Source organism: Trachymyrmex cornetzi, unplaced genomic scaffold, assembly GCF_001594075.2.
Source record: "Trachymyrmex cornetzi isolate Tcor2-1 unplaced genomic scaffold, Tcor1.1 scaffold628, whole genome shotgun sequence".
Classification (NCBI taxonomy): Eukaryota; Metazoa; Arthropoda; class Insecta; order Hymenoptera; family Formicidae; genus Trachymyrmex; species Trachymyrmex cornetzi.
In genome coordinates, this window is record NW_017299946.1 from 54,586 (window position 1) to 55,213 (window position 628).

A 628-nucleotide genomic window follows, 5' to 3' on the forward strand; every position below is an offset into this window, starting at 1 on the left:
AATCGGTAACTAGTAACGGTAACTTGTTACTTTTCCTACTCGGTAACGAGTAACTGTAACTTGTTACTTTTAAAAAGTAACTTTCCATTCCCTGATAATGCATTACATAAAGAAAGTTAAATTGTTAAAAAATAAACAAAGTTAGTACCTACTTATTATAGCATGTACTTAATAGTAAATAAATTATACGTACATTATTAGACTCTATACGTAGAGTCCTAGAACTCTAATTATAGCAGAAATGAATTAAAATGGCGGTCTGATCACGTAATTTAGACAGCCAATCAAACCATACTCTTCAATGTCGCATCTCTGATTTCTAGGACTGTGTTCAAACCATTCATTCAAATCAAACGTCAACTGGAATGTGCAGACATCTAATCTAAACGCCTCTACAGCCATCTAGTGCCAGACGGTGCAGTCGTACATTTTTTCGATTGATGACGACGTATCTCATGTGATGTGAATGTGAATTTCAATGAAAAGTGACAGTTCGGAAATTTGCGTCGCAATATCTCCGCTTGTAGAATACGTAGAGAAAAAATAAAAACACGTATAATACAATCGGAATGTAAGCTATCGAGTAAGGTATATATTAAATCAATCGAGACAGCCGTTATTGAGATCC